Here is a 24,415-nt window from a genome sequence, read left to right as displayed (position 1 = left end):
AAAAAATACAAAAAACTAGCCGGACGTGGTGGCGGACGCCTGTAGTCCCAGCTACTCGGGAGGCTGAGGCAGGAGAATGGCGTGAACCCGAAAGGTGGAGCTTGCAGTGAGCTGAGATCCGGCCACTGCACTCCAGCCTGGATGACAGAGCCAGACTCCGTCTCAAAAAAAAAAAAAAAAAAAAAAGAAAATCACAATGAAGAGAAAATATATTTACTATTCATTAAGTAGAAGTGGATCATCACAAAACTCTTCATCCTCACCGTGTTCACATTGAATAGTCTGAGGAGGAGGAGGATGAAAAGGGGTTTGTCTTGTTATCAGCAGAGAAGGAAAACTGGCATATAAGTGGACCAATGTGGTTCAGACCCATGCTGTTTAAAGTCAACTGTTTATTTTTTCCTTTCACTTCTTTTGCCTGAACTAAAATCTGACAGTTTCCGTAATTTTATTTTTAGAGAAATGTATCATCCTACTTTATATCTTTTAAAACATTATTCAACTCTCTCCACAAGTAAGCTATCGAGGGATATATTGTCATCTTAATCACAGTTGCCCTAGCCTCCATTCCACACTCTAAATATAAAGCACAAAATTGGTCTGAGAAGTTAGTCTTGCTTCTGGTGAGCAATCCTTGGCACAAAATCTACGTCAAGTAAATTTCTCAAACTTCCTTCTGGCCTGCAGTTACCATAGTGCTGTGGCTTCATGTGTACAGACAGATTAGAAAGTGTAACCTGGGGTCTTGATGTGTATTTTGCTGTCATTCACTTTCACTTCATTATGGAATGTGCTCCAACAGTGCAAGAGACATTTGGGCACTAATTCAAACAAACAAACAAATGAACGAACAAATAAAAAATTAGATGGCCCAGGGGATAATGGCAGATCTCCCTGTAAGATTAAAAGAAACAAAAAAGTATTAATGATAAAATTTAATTTAGCAACCATATATTTACAACTTTACTTAGAATGTTTTGGAAAACTTGGATATATTCCACTAGAATTATGTGTGGATATGTAACTATGTGTTTCTTTTGTCAGTTTTTGTAGTCTTGCATATTGAGATCATTTATAATTTAAACTTGAAATACAACTTGAACTAGATCCCGTGTATCAATTTACTCTCTAGGAAGCTTTCAGGTTATTACTCAGCCTTATCTATTTTGATACACACACACACACACACACACACACACAATCAGAGGAGTCTGCTAAAAATGGCTGCAACAGAGCAATTTTGTGATAATGTATGTAATTTATTTTTAAGTGAACATCAGATACTTTTTTCTATTTTCTTTCTCATAAAGGTAACACATACTGGAATATTGTTCTAATGGACTCTATGCATGTGCTTTGAGCATCTAGCTCAGATATCACAACTGTATTTGCTAGAATGATTTGTCAGTCCATTGTATTGTATGACTGTCAAATGGTACCTTCTGTTTTGGATCATTTAAAAGTAAGTTTCTACTTTAATAGGAGGCAGAGAGAGTTTGATCAAAATTTACAAAATGACTTTAGGGTTTTTAAATGGAGCAAATTTTACACATAGTTTTGATCTTTTTCAGAGTCAATAGTGGGTACAGTCTCTCTGTCTCTTTGTCCCAAAAAGAAGTGTTATTCTAAAATTCACAGGTCACAGAATCAAGCAAGTCCTGTAACTATAGCCAGAAAAGAGCCAGGAGACCTTTTTTTAACTGGCTGTTTTATTTGTATCAGTCTATCAAGCCCTACAATGATGCTTGACTGACAGGGATATGATGTTATTGTTGGTCGTGTAGAACCCTCTGAGGTGTGAAATATGACTCTGTTGTGCAGCCTGCTCTGTCCTGTCCACCTTTAATAATTGTCAACTCGGTTTGAACCCTAGAATCTTGTTGACAGATGAATGAAGCAGACTTGGCCAAGTTAAGCTTACAATGCTATTTCTGCCAATGTGGTAGATGAATTAGGACAAGAAATCTCAGTAGAACTTTTAGATGAAAACCTCTGATACCTTTACTGCATATTGAAAAAATGATAAGATTTTTAAGTCAAATTATGTCTTTTCCTGATATACTAATAACTACAATTTATAGCAGCTACCTACCATGTGTCACTTTACATACCAGTTCTCAGACCACCCTGTGACCTAGGAGTTACTATACCTATTTTACAGAGGAGAAAGCTGAGGATTGGACCAGTCAAATCATATACCCAAGGGTGCATGCACATCTAGCAGGAGGCAGAACTGAAATATGAACCCAGGTCTGTTCCTCTTCAAAGTCCCCCATATTTCTATAAGATGTTTTTCAGGCAAGTAAGGTTTAAGTGATACTACCTTCTTTGTAAGCATCTTCTTTGTTGTATCTTATCCTATCCTCATCCTGTATGGTTCATATTAAGCTCTTAGTTATTTGTAGATCTTACATCTTATGCCTGCTCTTTTAAATTGCCAGTTACTCAAAACAAACTCGTAAATCATCTCATTATCATTTAACAGAAGCAAATCATGTGGAGGTATGAGCTTTGCCTCTTTGAGTTAAGAAAACTAGGTATAAAATTTTCTTGAAGTTTTTTAGCAAATATTCCTTTAATTACTCCTTTGTTATATTCCTACTTATTATAATATTTAAACATTTATATTTGGACTCAAAGAGTGTGCTTTTCAATGTGCAGTAACTGTTATTTTTTCCTATAATAACAGGGTGTTATGATTATTGATGGAGGGAACAAACTATTTATCTTGTAGGAGGCAGTATGGGTGTAAAATACTAGCATAGCCAGATCAATTCAGTCATTATAACAGTCACCATGACAAACCAAAGAAGCAAAACCGAGAGAATTAATTTGCCCTGAAAGGCTGTTTGGGGGTAGAGTTTTAATAGAATGATCTCAGGCTGTCACTTGTCAAATGAACAACTCAGGTTGTTCATTTTGAGACCCTGCACACTGATTTGTCTTCTAGGCCAGAAAGCAGAAAAAGAAAAAGAATATAACTATGAATGTGTACATAGAAAAGTTTCTCTAGTGTCTTTTCCTGTCTTCTGTATTGAGTGGTTTGGGCTTCCGTGTTTGTAGAGGGCACTGTGTCTAGTGGCAGTCTGTTTTAATGCTTCCTCTGCTCTCGTTTCTGTAGATGTAGTGCCAGGTTAAGCAGAATTTTGGAATTCTGGAAGTGACAACATTAAGGGGCAAAGAGCTGCAAACTGAGCTTAAGTAAGGCTGTTAAAGTAAAAAAAAAATTTTAAAATAAAATTTTAAAAAGGAACAAGGAAGAAGAAATAGACATACAAAAATATTGACAATTTTTTTCAACATTATTTTTTTCTTACAGTCTATTTCTGAATACCATCTGTTTTAGAATAACTTTAGCTGTTGTAACAGAAGGACCTTAAGATGTTAGTGGCTTACCACAGTAAAAATTCATTTTTTATGCATAGTGATGGGCAAGGCTCCTTGCAGGAGCCCAGACTGCTGGAGACTCTGCCATCTTTAACACGTGTGTTCCAAGGCTATCTTGGGCATGGATGCACCGCCATAGATAAGGAAAGAGCGGTGGGTCAGATGGGAGGATTCTTTTGACCATTATTGGAAGTTTAGGATTTTATGATTTATATCTCTTCTGACCACATTCCTTTGGCAAGAGTCAAGTCACATGTTCATACCTAACTGCAAGAGAGGGAGAGAAATGTAGCTGTGGGCTCAGAAGGAAAAGTAAACAAATTTGGTGAACAGCCAGTCTCCACAGACCTGAGTCTCCACAGCCCGACTGGAAATAATTCCTGAAGAAATAAAAAGAACCAGAAATCATCACTTGGGAATAATGTGGTCTCAGTCTTGTAACATTTTAGAGAAGAACATTCATTAAAACTATTATCACTAGAAACCTAGAACAGAAAAAAAATTAAAGGAACAGGATTTTTTAAAAAAAGTGTGACGTAAAATTTAAAGGGTGGTCTGTAAAAAGAGAAAGGTATTCATGGCAGGTCATGAGACCCAGGCCTTCCAGATTACTTCATAATCTCATTGATGATGAGGACTTTTTATCTTTCAGCATTTCTCAAATCTGTAAGCACTTGTATTCATTGTTACGGCCTTCTCTTTCCTTGTACCGTTTCTCTTGCCATGGAGTGGCTTAGATCTATAACAGTATTGGGTCCAGGGTAACCTCCTCAGCTAGGCACAATTCTGGTTATCTGTCTGGTTTCGTATTCCCAATTGTTTCAGGATAAAGTTTAATTTCAAGCAATACTTCTGTGAAAAAAAGTGACTAACACTTTTAGAGTCAGTTTCATGAGGCTTGAAGAGTGAGCCACTGCCATTCTTACGGTAGGGAACGATAACATTTTAAAAGTGAGAGTTTAGGACTGAATCCTTTCTCTCCCCAGGATACTTGATAGGTAAAATTAACTTTGCTTCTTTTCAAATTAAAAAATAAAAACCAAAACAGACAGTACAAGGCAGTCAAAATTTCTAAAAGGAAAATTTAAAAGGAATGCCTCAGTTTTAAAGTCTTTGCTGTTAGTTGATGATTGGACACCTGTGTACCATTCTAATGGCCAGTGTCCGAACAAATAGGGTGTCATGTCACTGCTTCCTGTTTTGCTTTCTTATGACCAAATACTTAGTCATGTTGCTGAATTCCTAGGGCTGTCTGCCTAATGCAGACCTGTAAATATCTTATGGGACTAATTAGGGAAGTAATTATATGACTCTTGCAGGTTTGTGAGGCAATAACTAGCTATATTCAAGAAAGCCACTTGAAAATAAAGCGCTGTTACAAAGCAGCTTAGACACATTTTGAATGTTAATATTTTGAACAAGGTCAAATGAGTGAATGATTATTGTTTCCTCATGAATGGCTAAACATTTAATAATCTTTGGCAGCGTGTGATCAGAGAAGGGCTCAATGTTCCCATTCTTCCAAACTAGCTATGTGAAATGCTGTGATTCCTCTTATACAAAGGGTGGCTTCTGTGTAATTCTAATTATGTGGACACCATGAAGCTGGCCTACATTTGGTCTAAGTTAACTAAGTGCTGTGTTTGGTCTTAACTGGGTCATGGACTATAATGTGGAAAGAATCCCCGTCTTTAGTCATTAAATAAGTTTTTGTTTCTGTTTTGGTGGAATTAAAAAGACATCAGGATGTGGAATCTAAAGTATTCCAGGTTACCTAGATGTTCTTATGTTTTTAAAAATTGATGATATTTTTATTACACTTTTTGAAACAAGTTCTCATGCATCCTTAAGATTTGCATAGGGTTAAATGAAATAAAACATGCATCTTTTGTTACTTGCTAATATCTTTGGCCTCAAAGATATACACACACACAAGCAAATATGCACACATATCTCTAGTTCTTATTTCTGCATACTTTTGAAAGAAGGTATTTCTGTATGGTCAAGGAAAGATAAAAGGATGGAGTATAGAATTTAGAGACAGGAGAGGCTTTAAAGGATTGTTAATAATTAGTTCATAGAGTTATTTAAAAGATAATGTATATTCTCACACTGATTCATTCATCAAACTAATACTGAGTGCTTAATACGTACCACACCCTCTGCTATATGATGAAGATAAATGGCAAATAAGACATGGCTTTTACCTTCAAGGACCTTATCATCTAGAGAGGAACAAAACAAAACAAAAACATAGCAATCTTGTGAGAGAAGTATGCTCGGGATATGCCAAGGTGCAGTGGGAAGACAGTAGAGAATACAATCCAGATTTAGATGTGGAGAGGATCAGGAATGCCTGTGGATCTGAGATCAGTGAAGGACTTGTCAGGGTGAAAAATCAAAGTAGTGTGTATTTTCCAAGAGGTTAGCATTTTCCAAGCCTTTGGAACCCAAGAAAAAAAAACTGGCATTTTTTGAAGTGGTGTATGAAATAAAGCTGAAATGTAAAGTTCAAGAAAGAGATTAGGAAGTAACTAGTAAAATCAGAGATTGGAGCAGGATGAGGCTATGGAGAACTTTGCATGCCATTCCAAGTGGTTACCCTAAAAGTATGCAGTCTTAGAAGGGCTAAAGGAGCAGGGTGGCAAGGTCAGAGGAACATTTGAGAAGGCCATTCTGCTAAAGGACAAGGAAGAGGACAAATGGGAAGAGAGAGATGATTAGGGTATTGTTGCAGCTAATCGGGGGGACATAAAACGATCTGGAAAGAATGGTAGCAGGGGAGATGTAGAGACTGGGGCAGATTTAGGTGGCATTAATGAGGTAGGAATGACAGATGTGTGATGATGTAGGAATGAAGAGGAGATAGAAGTGGAGGTGGCTCTCAGTCCTCATTCTGGCAAATCATAGTGAGGCCACTGAGATGGAGAATACAGACAGAAAAGCAGACTTGCGTAAGGGTTGATGGTGAGGGCTTTCTCTGAGAAACTGTTTCATGAAAGAACTATAAGGTTGCTGGAGTAGACACGAGCAGTCACCCAGAGGAAGAAGGGAAGGATGAATCTCCAGTAGGGATAGAGGGGGACACTGCAGGAACAGCAACTCAAGAAAAGAAGCCTGTTATGGGAAGCAAAGATTTCTGGTTTGAACATTTGAGTTTGAGCTATTGGTAAGACAGCTAAGTGGAGATATTTATTGACTTTGAGAGCCACCAAACTCTTCTCATTGTGTCCAAAAGTGCTCATTTGCTCAGGACTTTATTCTCTGTATACTGTATTGCTGGCATGATTGGAATGCACATGTTCCTGCAAAATGGCAAATAAGATAAAGACTAAAAAGAATCCAATGGGTTTACCAATAGAAACAGCCTTGATGATTGTATCACTCGGGGTGCTCCAGAGAAACAGAACCACAGGGCACCTATAGAGGTATGGGGATTTATTTTATGGAATTGGCTCATGCCGTTGTAGGAACTGGTAAGTCTGAAATCTGTAGGGCAGACCTGAAGGCTGGAACTGAGGCAAGATTTCTGTTAAATCTTGAGATAGAATTCTTTCTTCTCCAGGAAACTTCAGTTTTTGTTCTTAAGGCCTTCAAATGATTGGATGAAGCCCTCCCACATTATTGAGGGAAATCTGCTTTACTTAGTGAACTGATGGTAAACATTAGTCATATCCACAGCAACATCTAGACTAGTATTTGTCCAAACAACTGGGCATCGAAGCCTAGCCAACTTGACACATCAAATTAACCATCACAGTAAGGTTGTAAACAGACACCTCTTCAAGTTCTACTTTTTCAGATCCTTACTAAACATGCACAGATGTATGCATCTCACACTTGTCTTTCATGGCTTTCTTCTCCTCTCTCTGTAATTCCTTCCTCCTCCTTCTTTTGTCCATTTCCTTGATTCAGCTTTCATATTCCATGTGCATAATCTTGTAACTTGGCAGTGTTATGTAAATATGCATGCCTGATTTGATAACCTTTCCTGACTAATAATAATATAATACATTTAATTGAAAGTAAGTCATCAAAAGCCCGTTTAGATAAGTCATTTGATGCTATGACCCCAGGAAGAAGGCAGGACTGATAAAATTGTGCTATTTTACTTTATAACTGTCAGCAAGGGCTCAGAGAAGGAGAGTGACAGACTTAGGGCACACATGGCTCAGAAGTGACATGTGGGCCAGCTCTAAGCTGTGGAAGTCTTACATTTTATTTTTCTGTAGCAAATAAATACAGACCCACACACTTTTAGAGAAAAGTTACAAAAGAGTCTCTCTGCTACTGACACATGCGAGGATGAAATATTCCTGGAAAACTGGCATTCGGAACCTATGTAAAAGACATTGATTGGTGCCAGCATTTCTGCTGCCCAGCAGAGGGGCTGGTGAAGGATTGCTGGTAGCAGAGGGGCTGGTGAAGGATTGCTGGTAGCACTAGTCAGGAGTGTTTTGAGAGGCAGCCAGAGTAGGCTGTGCTGCAGACCATGCCAGACAGCCTCACTGTGTGCTCCCCTCATCCTGGCTTTGGATCCATCATACCTCACTGTGTTCTATGGAGGAAGAGGAGAGTGGAGATAGAAGAGCTAAAGAATCCATACAAAGTGGCCAAGTCACCACTTCCATTAATAAATGAAATCCATATTTTTGCAGCTAACTCATGAGAAAGAAGGAGAGTATTTGGCAGGCAGAGTAGAAACCCAATCTGGAAACTACAAATTTAAAAACAATTATTTTATATTTTATATCACAAGCTTCCTTTTGGAGGCCTTTGTTAGCTCCATCTATGTTATGATGTTCTTCTGGGAGAAAAAAATGGAAGCATTCTAAGAGCTTTGTGCTGCCCAGAGCACAAGGATTTTATAGGACACATGAAAGCATACTTTAGTCCTGTACTTCAGACACAGTCTTTTATTCTGATATATAATTCCATTCAACTGTAGTAGACACACATACTTTGTCTCTTGATTTGCAGTTTGGGGAACAATTTCAACTTGCTCCCTTCCAGACAGCATTATTAACAACCAATTGGCATACAGTTCAGGCTTTTTCACAGGTGAGAGTGAAAATTGAAAGAGTGGATTAGAGAGTTCTCTGCAGGCATGCTGGATAATTTATCACCCTTCTGTGGTAATGGCTGAATGTATATATCTTTCACCATATGTAGCCTTCCATTTAGACTTCTAATCAATGGTGAAGAAAAACAACTGGTTTTTAAAAACCATCCCTTGGAGTGGAACTAATCAGCTTGTGGTTTCCTTTCAGGTAGTCTGACCATTATTCAATATGCCCTGTGTATATCCTTGGATAGGAAATGACCTAAACTTCCACTTCCAGTTATGTGGATTATTTATCCTGATGCCCTCTCCACATCCACCCAACCCTCTACTTTGCATATTAAAGTTAAGCCTCTAATCATTGAATCTTCATGTCTGGAAAGCTGATCTGGAGTTGCCATTACATACAAACTTACTTTATACATTATATGGCATGAGTTGAAAAGAAAATGTTATAGAATTCTTGTATTGTTTACTAGTTTGAAAGTTGCGTGAAAGATGAGAATTTATCCTTTGTCTGACTAGATCCCCTGTGTTTTATTTGTTAAGAAGGTTATTTTCCTATAGGCATTAGCTCGCTTGTTTAGAGGAAAAAAAAATCCTTTTTAAATCTTTAGTTTGGGCTGGGCGAGGTAGCTCACGCCTGTAATCCCAGCACTTTGGGAGGTCGATGTGGGCGGGTCATGAAGTCAGGAGATCGAGACCATCCTGGCTAGCACAGTGAAACCCTGTCTCTACTAAAAATACAAAAAATTAGCCGGGCGTGGTGGTGGGCGCCTGTAGTCCCAGCTGCTCGGGAGGCTGAGGCAGGAGAATGGCATGAACCCGGGAGGCGGAGCTTGCAGTGATCTGAGATCCGGCCACTGCACCCCAGCCTGGGCGACAGAGCGAGACTCCGTCTCAAAAAAATAAAATAAAATAAACATAAAAAATAAAAATAAAAATAAAATAACATAAAAATCTTTAGTTTGGTGATATTAGTAGAGTTTAGGAGAACAGAGTTTGAAGAGCATAAACAAACTGATGGCAATTTTAGATCTTTGGAACATTTTAAACAAAATGAAACATTGCTTGACCTTGTAACAAATATCGTAATTTATAGGAAATTCACTACAAAAATTGTATATTTCCTATAATATGAAGTTTCCTATGTGTAGATTTTAATCAAAACCACAAGGCAAATGAATTTGGATTGGGAAACCTCTTCCTATTCATCATTGAGAAGGAGAAGCTTTTATTTTGTCATTAAAAAGTATCCTTAAAAAGTAGGAAATTTCTTTCATCCCTGTTCATTTCTAGAACTTCCAATACTATCTAGAAATTCCAATAACTAAATTACCCCGGTCATTTCTAGGTTTCTGTTCTGTTAAAAGTAAATTTAAATAGAAAGTTTTTATTCTTATAAATTATTATTGGAAATTGATCTGTCTCCTCTCTCTTTATACTACCTGGAGCCCAAACTATTGCTCTAAAGTACTGTGATTACGAGGATGTAACATACTTTAATACTTCCAATGATTTATAATACACTTATTATTTTGTCAGTAAATTAGACTCCATGGACAATATAAGCATTCATTTTAGGAAAAATTGGGTAACAGTTAATCGATGGTTTACATTAGAAGATTTCTTGCTTAGGGACTGGAAGTCAGCATCATTTCAGATGTGCCTTTGTTGGCTGATAGTAGCCATGGCAGGTAGCATACTACTAAAATCAATATGATAAATCTCTTGAAAAAGGATACTTATTCTGTTATTCTGTTACTATATGTTCTCACCTTGTCTCACCCTACGCTGGGTATGCTTTTAAATCCTTTAGGATACCAAAAATGGTATCCTACATTACAGGCCTTCAAACTTCTTACTTTTAAACTATAACCAAAATTAGCTAAATGTTGTTTGACTTTATCTATCAAGGCATCATATGAATCCCAGTAATATGAATATGTGTCCTTATATAAGATTTCAGCTCCCTGTCTAAACATCCAAATACAGAGCCCCATAGTGGAGTGTTACATTTTAATATTTGGTATTTATAAGCTTTTTATTTCAACAAATTTCAAAGTGATGCATATATAGAAATTGACCAAGATTATTGACTTGTCTTGTTGGAACTGTCTTGTAGCTCAAACTTTTCTGCTAACTAAATAAAAAGAATCTTTCAGAAAGATATTTTCCTGAAATTTTTATCTTCAAACCATGAAAAGTTTCAGAGTACATAAAACTTATAGAATTGATAAGAGTTAATGGGAAACTTAGAGATTGGGTCCAAGCTAGGTCTTCATTTTTTAAGGTAATGAATTGAAAGTGAAGCCCAAATAGGTATTTGAAGAGGGATCTTATCACATGGACAGAACCACTCTGCAGTGATGAAAGTAGACACAATGAATTATGGTATACTGTATGTTGTTGTATCTAAATTAATTCATTTCTAAGGGAATATCTTTTTTAATGCTCCATATATTTAAAAGTTCAATTCATCAAAGTCATCATGCCATATCTGTTAAAAAGATTCATTTCTTGCTGAACTATAGCCAACAAATTTTCCAGAAATGACATTTTTCATAGTTTATTGTGTCCTCATTATCAAGGCAAAAACCACATCAAATGTGTTTCTTGAGTGACACTCAAGATGAATGAGAATGTGCATTCTGTTTCTGTATGTGGAGCTTTCAGTTTCTTAAGTATAATGAGAACTTTTAGGTAAAGATGTTTTTCAAGTTTCAATACTACTACATTTTTGTTATTTAAATATTTGAGTGGTTAAGGAATAGAATAGCACTACCAAGGGAATCTATTTTCTATTCTTTAAGTACTATAATATTATTCTTTAATTACTTGAGTTAAACCTCAAAACTTTGTTAATCTTTAATTGCTTGTGTTTCACCTTAATGTAAATGTCAATAGAATTGAGAGGAAGTTTGGGAATCTGTTTTTTAACTAAAATATTTAAATAATTTGCCATTATTTGTTAACTTTGATTTTATTATTCCTTTTGGATTATTATTGTTAATGTTTGTGCAAGTATAAGAATAAAAATTTATTATGTAATGATATAAGATTAATGATGTTTGGTGTAAAAGATATTACTGTCAAAATAAATTAGCTTTTTTTTTCCTGCAAAGATTAGAGGAAAAGTTGATTTTATAGCATTAATAAATGGGCTAATATTCTTCATTATTCTTTACCTGCTATGTGCTCTTCATGAAAGGGAGATGTTGAAGACAATTTAGAAACCTGGAAATTTTCTTTTTTTTTTTTTTTTTCTTTTTTTCTTTTTTTAAAAATTTATTTATTATTATTATACTGTAAGTTGTAGGGTACATGTGCATAACGTGCAGGAAACCTGGAAATTTTCTACACCAAAAAGTAGGCAGGTTAAAATTCCATTCCCCAGATCCACAAAAGCAAAGAGGTTCCCAATGTTTTGTTTCCTTTCAAAATGTGAAAAATCTGAGCCATAGTTTGGTTGTATTACTTGACCTTTCTCATCTGATGGGGACTGCCTTTCACTGTTCCTGCTATCACAACATGACTGTGCAAACAAGGGGGCCAGATTTCACTGTGCTGTGGATTGTTCACGTGGAGCACGATACATAGGAGCTAAAGGAGCCCAGAACTGTTGTGCGCCTGCCCTCTGACATTGCTGAAAAATGCTCCCATGCCTAATGGCACAACCAGGTCCCTTGACTACCTCTGTGAATAAGGATAGTGCTACATAACTCTCATGTCCTGGTTCATGCTTCATACACCTATACATTCTTTGTGTGTATGTGAATCTGTACATGTGTTGTGTGTGAACTGAACTGAAACTTTTCCCTGAGCTTTCCTTTCAATGAGGAAAAATAAGTGACTGAGGTTTGCAATTTGTCAAAAGCTTTGAAAAGATTGCTTTAGCAGACTTTATTTCTAAAGGTTCATACTGCCTTTCCATCCTTTATGGAGGACCTGGTGGGATAGCCTAATTTACTTCGTGCACACCAATTATTAATACAAATGTCTACCTTGGCCTACTTCCTTTCATTTATACAATTTCAGGGATGGCTAGTCAGCCATGCTCCAGGCGGGACGTAGACCCATTCATGCATGGGGCAAGTGCTTTATTGTCTCCCCAGTAGACTCGGAGCATGCTGTGGCTACAGCCTATGGAACACTTTCTTTCATTCCTCTGCAGTTGTTTAGAATCGTTCAGAAAGAACCTGCCGAGCCTCATCAATAGAGGTAATTTAGCCAGTGGCTCTAAAAATGCTAAGCTACATTTCCTGTCTCAACGGAGAACATTTATGCTGTAAAAGAAAAGAAATGTATTCAGATACTCTTGATTATAACATTACAGTATCTGATTTAATCTCAGCATTGCTAATTGTATAATGTTATCTGTTAAAATAAATTAAGGCGATTGATTTCTCGTTACAAAACATTTTATTGCAGTGAGCAGAGAGGACTTTAACTAGTTTCCACAACTTGAGGCTCTCTCAAAAGATTTTCCAATGGCTTGGCAAGTATAAGAATAAAGAATGGGAATCTTAAAGTGCACTAACCTTTTTGTGTTTCTTGTGACCGTAAGTTCCCCTGTTGAAGAGTTTAGGACTTATTTTCCTTGTTTCTCTCGCATCACTGCAGTGCCTAGCTTAATAAAGGTGGGCTGAATCAAAATTCATATAAGAATAAATTTTTAAAAAAATCAAATGTTTATGACATGCCTTCCACTGTGGAAGGACTCTGTGGTGTAACATCATGGTTAAAAACCTAGGCTGAGGAATCTGGCAGACCCGAATGTATGTCTCAGTATTTCCACTTACTAGTGGTGTGATCTTAGACAAGTCACTCAACATTTCCTGGTCTCAAGTTTCCACAGCTGTAAAATGGGGCTAATAATGGTACCTACTGATGTCTGCAAAACCAACATCACAGTACCTGACATATTGTAACAACACTATAAGTGTTAGCTGTTCAAGGAGCCTGCAGTTTAATAGAAGAGACAGGCTATCAATATCTGTATTTTAAGGCAGAATGTAATGTTATAAAAGAATTGAGACAATGATCTGTGTATATTTAGAAGAAAAAAAGTTCCCATCTGCTATAGGAAAGCAGACAAAGCTTTGGGAAGAAGTGAAAGCCTCAGAGCATGGAAGTGAATGAGCAGGAGGACACACCAAGTGGTGGGTACAGCAGGAACAAGAGTGTGCCAGGAGTCAGGAGCTTATAGCAATTGGAGGGAGATCATGGGGCTAAGGGCCTCTACAGGGGCTGGAGCCAAGGGTTTTGACTGCCAGGTCTAACTATGCCTTGATTTGGTCAAAATGAGATGTCATTTTCTTTGATGGAGTAAAAGTAAAGCTTTAAAATGTGATCAGTACATCTCGCTGGAACTGCTTGAGTGCTCCAAGTGCCATTGCTCTCCCTTTGGTATTTCAGCAGCACTCGGTTTACCCAGCTCTTGTCATCCTTAAGGTTTTGTGACCTGGTGGGTGAAGTTTATTTGGTCTCGCTACAGAAAATGTAGGAATGGTGATTTCCCTCAATTCTTTTTTTAAAGTATGGTAACACGTCCGGGCGCGGTGGCTCACGCTTGTAATCCCAGCACTTTGGGAGGCCGAGGTGGGCGGATCACGAGGTCAGGAGACAGAAACCATCCTGGCTAACAGGGTGAAACCCGCATCTCTACTGAAAATACAAAAACAAAATTAGCCGGGCGTGGTGGCGGGTGCCTGTAGTCCCAGCTACTCGGGAGGCTGGGGCAGGAGAATGGCGTGAACCCAAGAGGCAGAGCTTGCAGTGAGGCGACATCGCGCCACTGGCACTCCAGCCTGGGCGACAGGTATTGTAACACTTTAATATATGGCATATAGTTACTGAAAGTTGCTTGGCATAAGAAAACAGGTCTGCTTAGTAGTTATCCTGATACACACTGCATAAAATGGAGTTTTGGCCAGGTACAGTGGCTCATCCCTATAGTCCCAATACTTTGGGAGGCTGAGGCAGGTGGATCACTTGAGCCCAGTTCAAGACCAGCCTCAGCAATATGGCTAAACTCTGTCTCTACAAACAAATACAAAACATTAGCCAGGCATGTGAACCCAGCTACTTGGGAGGCTGAGGTGGGAGAATCACTTGAGCCAAGGAGATGGAGGTTACAGTGAGCTGTGATGGCGCCGCTGCACTCCAGCTTGGGTGACAGAGCGAGACGCAAAGCAACAACAACAACAACAACAAAATGAAGTTTTACCCTTTTAAAAAATTTTAACAGGCATTGCACTATGGTACACATGGAAGCCTGACTTTAATATGTCCATGTCAATGTGAAGAAGAATGACTACACAGGCCTTTGACCTACCTCAAAGCTCCCATACGGACCAGAGAGTCTACATGAATCTTGGCTGAGTCTTTGTAACATTGATAATTCACTACATTAGCCACTTATTCAAGGGTCTTTCTCAGACAAAATCCTCTTTTGTCTTCACAACTACTGAGTTTGTGCTGTGGGTCCTTGATGGTTCCCTTCCTCTTAGACCTGTCACCCAAAGCCCAGCTCATTCCTTGCCCCTGCCTGTCTTCTCTGGAGATGCACTACAGGCTATTCCACTTGAACTCTGTGGCCAGTGCTGAGCCAAAGTGTGCCCAATGGTGGAGCGTCTTCTTCCTTATTTACGTTGCCTCATTAGGCGATCTCATATAATCTCATGGCTTTAACTATTATCTATATGTCCAAGTCTCCCAAATGTATATCTCCAGTCTGAACTCTCTGAATTTTGGACTTGTATATCCAACTATCTATTCAATGTTTGCACACGGATATCTCCTAGAAATCTCAAACTTAACATGTTCAAAATCAAATGCTGGAATTCCACCCTTACTCTCCAAAGCTGCTCCTCTTCTAAATCTTCCACACATCACTAAAGAGCAGTTCCACTGCTCTAATTGCTCTGGTCAACCTTTCGAGTCATTTTTCACTCCTCTTTTTTCTCACACCCCACTTTCAATCTATCTGCAAGTCTTACACCAGAAACTGACCACTTTTTACCTCGTTGGTTATTATTACCCTGGCCCATCCCATCCTTTATCTTTCACTTAGAATGTTACAAAAGCCCCCTAACATCTCTCCTTGTGTATACCCCTGCCTTTCTACTGCCTTTTCCCCATAAGAGACATGATCTTTTTCAAATATAATTCAGATTGTGCCCTTTCTCTGTGCAGAACCTCCTCGCCATGGCTTTCTATTTCATCCAGATTAAAAGCCAAGTTCTTACCATGACCTGCAAAGTCCTGTCTGATCTGCTCCCTCCCTCTCTGTAACTTTCCTCCTTACTCTTTTTCCTCACTCACTCTAGTCCAGACACACTGTCAGTTGCTGGACACACTAAGCATATCTCCGTCTTACAGAGCATTACCACTTGCTGTTTGTTTTTCCTCCTTTTTTCCATTCAAGGCCTCCCATGACCACCCTGTAAAATAGCACCCTCCCATTGAGTTGTTCTCTAGCCTCCTTATCCTCATGTGCTTTCCTGCTGAGTCCTTATCGCTGCCACATTATTCATAAACATTCTCTTAAAGCCTGCTTCCCCCACAAAAGTGATAGCGGGGCTTTGTTTCAGCTACCGTATTTACTATATTCCTAGTACCTGAAGAATGCCTGCACACTGTAGGTGCTCAACAAATATTATGCAAATGAATAAATAATCAATTTTATTCCTCTCACACCTGCCCCATCCCTAGCAGGCTTCTATTTCAGAGTCCTCTGAGATTTAAGGAATGGAATACGTCCATTTTCTGCCTCTGTACAGCAAATTGATCTGTATTTATTCTCACTTTCTTTCTTCTCATCTTATTCAAGATGGTGTTTTTTTCCCCACATTCTTCTCTGACTCCACTTCCTTTTGTGTTCTGTTGCATGCTGATGCTGCTCTGCAAGCCATTTCTTTTCCCTATGTCCTGTCCGTTTGTAAACATTTTCAAGTACCTCCCACCTTATCACAAAAACAAGCAAGAAAACTTTTCCTTAACCCTATATGCCTTTTAGCTACGCTCCTATTTCCTTTCTTCTCTTCATGCACAGTTACTAAAAAGAGGTGTCTACTCAGGCTAGCAAATCGTTGGCACACATGTTTTCCATTATTGCTGTCTGTAGACATTCCCTATCAATCCCACACCCTTTTCCAAAGTCTATAACTGGCCTCCAAACTTTCTAAACATGTTATTCCAGGCAGTTGTTAATAACCAGAGTTGACACTTCATATGACACCTGCTTGCCATCTATGGAGCTTATTCTTGTCTTAATTTGCTCACCTCACTGCTCAATCAATTACAGTACAAATTCCAACTTTCTACTTGTTAAATGCAATGGACTCCTTGTTTTAATCAATTTCCCTTCTTGAAATTCTCTCCAATCTTGATTTCTGTAACTCTAATTTGTTGCCATTGTTTTTAGGTTTTTTTCATCCTCAGTTTCCATTTTGGAACACTTTTCCTCTCCTGCTCCTGAAATGTTTACATTACATTACCCCTAGTCAGGGGTTCTGAACCCAAGTGAATTATTTCCTAGAGAATCCACTAACTAACTTAAGAGTCTCTCTGTGTGTGTGTGTGCAGTGTTTTATGTGTGGATATTTCTAACTACTGCATCTATAGCTTCTATCCAGTTCCTAAGAGGGCTAAGAATCACTGCTACTTTCTTTCTCTGGGTAATCTCACCCAAGCCCATGGGCAACCAGCATGACACAAGTGAGAGCTCAAAAGGGTCCAAGTCAAATAAACCCATGTTCATAGTTTGAACTTCCCTTTTAGAAGCTGTTTGACTAAGGAAACGTTACTTAACCTTTCTGAAACTCGGTTTGTTCAACTGCAAAATGGTGGAAATGACCCCTAATTTGCAGGGTTATTGTAACAAAGAGAGATGTCATTTGTAAAGCTCTTCATGTTGTGTAGTGGTCAGTAAGTGGTAGCTATTACGATTCAGCCACAAACATCTGGGTCCTTCAAGAACATAAACTTGTCAGCTTGCAGAGCCTCTCCTCCCTCATTTTAAAACAGGCTTCATTTTTAGGATTCTGCCTTAGTGAAGCGGTGAGGATGATGTGACTCATGCATTATAAATTAATTGACTCTCTGGGTGTTAGAAATCTGCTAGCATGCATTTATTAATGCGAAACATCTAGGACAGCTGCAGAGAGCACTGTCAAGTCCATCTTTGTGCACAATATTTGGAAAATCAGAATTGGGCACATATAAATTTAATCAGACTGAAAGATGTTTATAAATTGGCTTCCAGTATTTATCTGGAACAATCAAAATAGCACACATTAAGAATGTTATTAAACATAGCAGAAACCAAATTACTCAATATATACAGTGTAATAAAAATTGGTAGGGCAGTAAAAATTGCCTGGGTATATGTTTTTAAAGCAATGGAAGCTGAGCAGGTCTCTTTTCAGAAGTATTCTGTATTTGTTTATTGTATCCTACTAAACATGTCTGTAAAATTGATCATTTACTTACACCTTGATTGCCAATCCTAATTCCATACCGGCTGGTGAAAAGGCTTGGATAAGCATGATGTTTTAGACACTTGACAAACATTTATAGTCAAAAGTGTAAGTTATTTATACAACTCCGTAAAATAATGCAGTTAAATTACAACCCAGATATTTTGGTTTGCAAAACAGCAAAGGATCCAAGGAACTCTGTGCCTAGCAGGGATCCCCAATTGATGTGGAGCCATGACCTCTTCTCGTTGGTATTTAACTGTATAACTCTTATAACTCTCCTGCCCCTTTCTCTACTCCTACTTCCAAGTGATATGTGGCATACAAAAAGGTACATTTAAAACCCTTACTTACTGAATTTTTGAGAGCATATCTTAAGCATTTTGCAACATTCTTCCAAGTAATTAAAAACACCCTTAATTGGGAGAAAGTTAGAAACTAGAATTCAAAATCATTGACCTAGATCTTTGAGTAAATGACTAATATGGAAAAAAATTAACAACTTATGAGTTTAAAAGTTTTCTGCAGTTAATTAGTTATCATGTGACAATATATGGAAGCTAGTAAAATTTAGAGAAGCATTAAAAACTAAAATAATAAAAATGTTTACTTATAATCCTGTCATCCATAGGTAACCATTATTTTTGTACATGTTTTCTTTCTTCCTCTCTCCCTCTTCATCTCTTCTTTTCTTTTCCTTCTCTTTCTTTTTTTAGATTGATTTCTAACTATATATCTGAATAAATATGTATATATGCAAAAATTATATCCTAGAAAATATATAACCTGTATTTTGTGTACTACAATATAAATAAACATAATATATAAATATATATAAACTTAATAATTGGAATAACACTGCATTTTTGTGTTATAAAGAAATAATCAGAAATATAGTCAGATATTTACAGATGCTCCTCAATTTATGATGGGGTTATGTCCCAATAAACCCAGAGTACGTTGAAAATGTTGTAAGTAGAAAATGCATTTAATACACCTAACCTACTGCCCATCATAGTTTAGCCTAGCCTACTTTAAATGTTCTCAGAACACTTACATTAGCCTACAGTAGGGTAAAATCATCTAATGCAAAGCCTATTTTATAATAAAGTGTTGGCTATCTCATGTAATTTATTGAATACCATACTGAAAGTGAAAAACAGGATGGTTGTATGGGTACTCACCATGAAGTAACATACACAGAAGAATGCCCGCTGGTGAAGAATGTTTGAAGCATTGAACTAAAAATAATTGCTGTATGATGGAGATGCTGCACCAACAGGGTTATCAATCTCTCTCTCTTCTGAAAGGCTTGAGAATAGCGGGTAGAAGGGCATTGACACTTGTTGATGGTTTAGCAGGCACAGTGTTCTTCCAGAAGATAGCAAGTTTTGACTGTATGATTTGTTTCTTCTTTTCATCATATATTTCTCTTTATCGCAAACAAGAGCATCCTGTATCTGCCATCAGTGCTTGTGAATCTCCTGTAATTCATATCTGTTTCTCTGACTTCCAAAAGCCATTGCTAATAGTAGTAGCAAATATTTCTGCCAGTTTCTTTGCTGTGAACTTTCTTGGTGCCTTGGACATCACTTCTGTTTTCTCTGCCTCAACTTCTTTACTTCTTTCTTCCTCCAATTCAGTCAGCTCCTTGTTGGAAAGTTCTTCAGCCTCGATGCCAACAAGCTCATAAATTTTCTCTTTATCAATGTCCAATTCTAGTGATTTCCTAAGCACTAGTATATTGTTACTCTTTCATCAACAGCAGAATCTTTGTTAAAGCCTTTGAATGTGTTCACATGTCTTCATAACTTTCTTCCAAATGCCGTTCATGCATTGCCGTATGACTTCTTCCCTTGTTGCGGCGATGTTCTGGATAGAATTTAGAATGCAGCCAGATTTAGTCGCTCCAACAGCCTGCGCAAACGTCTGGCGTATCAATGTGCTTTGAACGCAGCTCTTGTGCCTTGGTGCATGGGTTGAATGAAAGCATTTGTGTTCAGCAGCAGATTCACAACATTTACATCAAGATGCATGTCACCGATATTCTGTGGAAGCCCTGGAGCATTGTCTAAGATTAGAAGAATCTTGAATGGAATGTTATTTTTCCTACAATATTCTCTTGCCTATGGAATAAAACAGTTCAAAAACCAGTCGTCAAACAATGCTGATATCCAGGCTTTTTCTTTATGGTGTACAGTTGCTCACATTCTTGAATGCTCTTGGGTTCTCTGAGTGGTAGATTAGGAAAGGCTTTAATTTGAACCCTGCAACACTTCTACCCCAGAGCAACATTTCCACCTCAAATTAAAGCCTTTCCCGTAACACCCCAAAGCAGTGTTACACAGCCTTTGAATGCCGTAGACCCTGACATTGGACTCTTGGTGAATGTATATATGCTCTGGCGTATACTTGCAGAATAAGCTCATTTCATTGACTTTAAATATTTGTGCTGGTAAACACTTGTCATCCACACTTACCCTATGCAGCTCTTCCCAAAAGCTTTGGTACCTTCAATATCGGCACTTGCTGTCTCACCGCAGATCTTCATATTATGAAAATTATGATGCATTTCGAAGTGTTGGAACTGGCCATGTCTTGCTATAAACATTTGTATATATGTAGGATCACTGGTATACTTTTTGACCTTACAGAACAGTCTTCTTACCCTAGCCTGAATCATCGGTAGGCTAAGTAGTATGCACCTCTGTATCTGGTTTTCCATCCACATGACAAGTAATTTTTCCATATTATCAATCAGCCCAGCTCTTTTCTTTGTGATGATAGTGGATTTAACCAATGCTGATGATTTCACTGCCTCACTGATTCACATCTTATCCTTTAAGGTGGTTGATATCATGGATCATGAAAGTCCGAACTCTCTTGCAATGGCCATTACTGGCTTGTGCCTTCATACTGGGCAGTTATCTTGAGTTTCATCTCAAGAGTAATTGCCTTCCTCTTCTTCTCACCAGAAACAGGAGACAGATGAGTGTTTTACAGACATGATAGGACACAAAAATACAGAACACAATATCCAAAACATGCCAGCAACGCAGCACACAGTAGAGTATTGGTTGTTTACCTATGTGACTGAGTGGCTGACTGGGAGCTGTGGCATGCTGCTGCTGCCCAACATAAAGAGAGTATTGCACCAAGTATCGCTAACCTGGGAAAAGAGCAAAATTCAAAAACTTCTACTGAATGCATATTGTGACTGCACCATTGTGAAGTCAAAAAGTTGTAAACTGAACCATCATAAGTTGAGAACCATTTGTATATAGAAAGACATAAACGTTATTTATAATAGTAAAAATCTGAATAAACCTCAGTGGAATATTAGGTATCCAATAAAATTTAATAATGCAAATTAATGAATGAGTCATTTTCTTTTTTATGTTCTGTATGTAAAATTTTTATAACAAAAATGCATGCGATAAAATTTTTTACTTATGTTCCACATATGAACATGTTAGTCATAAGAGAGAAAAAATAAATATGGTATTGTGTTAGAAAATATAATATTTTAAAATTAATGTGGCAACTTGTTGACCTGTTTAAACATGAGTAGATTTGTAAATACAATTATATATTTATGAAAAGCAAATATCATGGAAGAAATCTTCCAAGTTTTGAATCTTTTCTTTTTATATTGAACCCCCCATAATAATCTCCATGCTCATTCTTACTCTCTGTCTCTTTCAAATTTTTAAAAAAGAAATATCCATCAGGTTTTAGATGAGCCACTTATTTTCCTCTGGAGTGGAATATGGCTTTTGCTTTCCAGCGTTAAAACCATTGAGAATTGTTTTCCAAAAGAAAACCTTAAATTGAAAGATTATTATCTAAGTAATATTATTTGACTGCAGCTAACTTGCAGAATTATTAATATCTATGCTGTAGGATAGCACAACAGGCAATATAAATTATGAATAATGTTTATCTCAGTCAAGTATATAAGAATCCTTGGAAGCAAGAGCAGCTTGTAGACATTGGGAGATTATGCAGTCTTTGCAAAGCCACTTTAAAATTAATATACATAATCCATAATGCTTTATGTTTTCAATTGCTTCTCTCTCTAGTATATCATTTACATATTAATTAGTTTTAAAAATTAGTTGATGCTTTATCTAAATTTGAATGAAATGAAGTGTTAGAATCAGATATATAACCTATTTTAAACCTCCATGCAACACTTACAGAGCATAATTTACAAAGTAGTTTGATATAATATTTTCCTATTAATTGGATATGGAGACCAAATCAAACTAGAAAGTAATTTTTCTTCAAGATGGAACTCTCTTTTGTATTGGTAGGTGTATACATAGGCTCCTGTGGCCTTTGGCTGCCTCAGTTTTCTTTATTATCTGAATAAAATTCCACTGAGTGTGCATTATATGGTTTGGCTCTGTGTCCCCACCCAAACCTCATCTCCAGTTGTAATCCCCATAATCCTCACATGGCAAGGGAGGGACCAGGTGGGAGGTAACTGCATTATGGGGGCAGTTTCCCTTGTGCTGTTCTCATGATAGTGAATGAGTTCTCATGAGATTCAATGGTTTTATGAGGCAGTTTTCCCTGCTCTTGCTCACTCTCTCTTGCCTGCCACCATGTACGACGTGCCTGCTTCCCCTTCTACCATGATTGTAAGTTTTCTGAGGCCTCCCAAGCTATGTGGAACTGTGAGCTAATTAAACCTTTTTTCTTTATAAATTACCCAGTCTTGGTATATTGGGGTCTGGGACAGAACTAATAGGATATATATATATGAGTTTATTAAATATTAACTTACATGATCACAAGGTCACCCTGTCTGCAAGCTGAGGAGCAAGGACAGCCAGTCTCAGTCCCCAAACTGAAGAACGTGGAGTCTGATATTTGAGGGCAGGAAGCATCCAGTGCGGGAGACTAGGCCCATTTCTCTTTTTCATGTTTTTCTACCTGCTTTTTGTTCACTGGAAGCTAATTAGATTGTGTCCACCAGATTAAGGGTGGATCTGCCTTCCCCAGCCCACTGACTCAAATGTTACTTTCTTTTGGCAACACCCACAGAGACACAGCCAGGATGAATACTTTGTATCCCTCAATCCAGTCAAGTTGACACTCGGAATTAACCATCACACTTGGGTATGTCTTTATAGCAGTGTAAAAATGGACTAATACAGTAAGACTTCCTTTTCAACATTGATGCATTTATTCTGCAGTGAACAGAAGCCAAGAGAATACTTTCTGGAACATTAGATTGAGAACTTACATTTTGAAAATATACCACTGTAATGTAAGGAGAGTAACCATTCTACTGGTTCTTTAAAAATATTATTGTCTACCCTCTTTGGGCTAGTCAAAATAGGCTCACATTACAGCAGTTCAACAATTGTTTCAGATGCACCTTATAGCTTGGGGTCTGAGATATTGGAGAAGAAAATGCAAACATATTCACAGAGTTGAGGATGGGCAAGATCCCTACTCCCTCGTGCTGCAAGTGTAGAATACATCTGTTCCACTAACTGGCACAGACTGTAGGTCAAACTGCAACTCTTGTAAGGCTAAGGGTCCCATTGAGAGGACAGGACCGGGCACAGTGGCTCACGCCTGTAGTCCCAGCACTTTGGGAGGCCGAGGTGGGTGGATTACCTGAGATCAGGAGTTTGAGACCAGCCTGACCAACATGGTGAAACCCCGTCTCTACTAAATACAAAAAATTAGCTGGGAGTGGTGGTGTGCACCTGTAATCCCAGCTACTTGGGAGGCTGAGGCAGGAGAATTGCTGGAACATGGGAGGTGGAGGTTGCAGTGAGCTGAGATTGCACCATTACACTCCATCCTGGGCAACAAGAGCAAAACTCCATCTCAAAATAAAAGAAAGAGGATGGGATGAGGGACCAGGAGAGGGTTCCATGACAGGACTCCTATTGGCCCTCAAGACCTCCTGCCACCAGAACAATCCTGCAGCTACTCAGAGTCTTTTTGAGGTGGTTCTAAAGCTTTATCTGGATGCCTACTACAGGTCTTATTTTACAGGTGCTTTTCCTTTCACCTGAAAAGAAAAATAAACTTGACATCTCAGTGTGTAAATTTGAGAATTTTAAAGATAATGAAATTATAGTAATCATTTCAAATGATTGTTTTAGATGGCAAGGAATCCAACAATTCAAGAGAATAAAAACATCCAAATATGAGTGTACTAAAATAAAAGTAGTAGTCAAGCTTGGGTTTCTTAATGATGAGTTTCTGAGTTATTGAGGCAATTTCTTTCTAATTATCTTGAAACAGAGGTAGTACCTTTTAGAGTTGCATGAACAATACTAATATTTCCTTGAGTTTTTGTAGATGGACGTTTTGAATTTAAAATTGATCACAGTAAAGATGTATGTGGATCTGTTATCCTAATCAATATTTCAAAATAATAGTGTACTTTAAAACTACAACCTTTCTGTGCCTATCTGTGAGTGTGTTAAATGGGAGAGCAGCATTTGTCCTGTCT

The 24,415-nt window shown here is 37.9% G+C and overlaps 1 protein-coding gene across 2 annotated transcripts in view; it reads left to right on the top strand.

Moving 5' to 3' along the window:
* COL25A1 (collagen type XXV alpha 1 chain) overlaps window positions 1-24,415 on the top strand; it is a 506,768-nt gene that overhangs the window by 275,404 nt on the left and 206,949 nt on the right. The gene's annotated exons all lie outside the window — the stretch shown is intronic.

Source organism: Theropithecus gelada, chromosome 5 (genome assembly GCF_003255815.1).
Source record: "Theropithecus gelada isolate Dixy chromosome 5, Tgel_1.0, whole genome shotgun sequence".
In the NCBI taxonomy this organism is placed as follows: Eukaryota; Metazoa; Chordata; class Mammalia; order Primates; family Cercopithecidae; genus Theropithecus; species Theropithecus gelada.
The sequence above is the reverse complement of the archived record's forward strand: the minus strand, read 5'-3'. Positions and strand labels throughout refer to the sequence as shown.